Raw genomic sequence first — 288 nt, forward strand, 5'->3', positions numbered from 1 at the left:
CTCAGGTGGACCGTACCTGTGGACGCGCGCTGTCCTCAGGTGGACCGCACCTGTGGACGCGCGCTGTCCTCAGGTGGATCGCACCTGTGGACGCGCGCTGTCCTCAGGTGGACCGCACCTGTGGACGTGTCCTCAGACTCGTGCCGGCTCAATAAACTGGAGTGATTTGATTTGTTGTCTGTGTTCTGATTCAGAGCAGCTTCTGCTTGACCAGTGGATCATGAGTAAACAGAGAAGATGCTGAGGCCCTGGTCCTGGGGGGCCGGGTGAGGCCCTGGTCCTGGGGGG

Source organism: Nematolebias whitei, chromosome 4, assembly GCF_014905685.2.
Source record: "Nematolebias whitei isolate Nwh7 chromosome 4, NemWhi1, whole genome shotgun sequence".
NCBI lineage: Eukaryota > Metazoa > Chordata > Actinopteri > Cyprinodontiformes > Rivulidae > Nematolebias > Nematolebias whitei.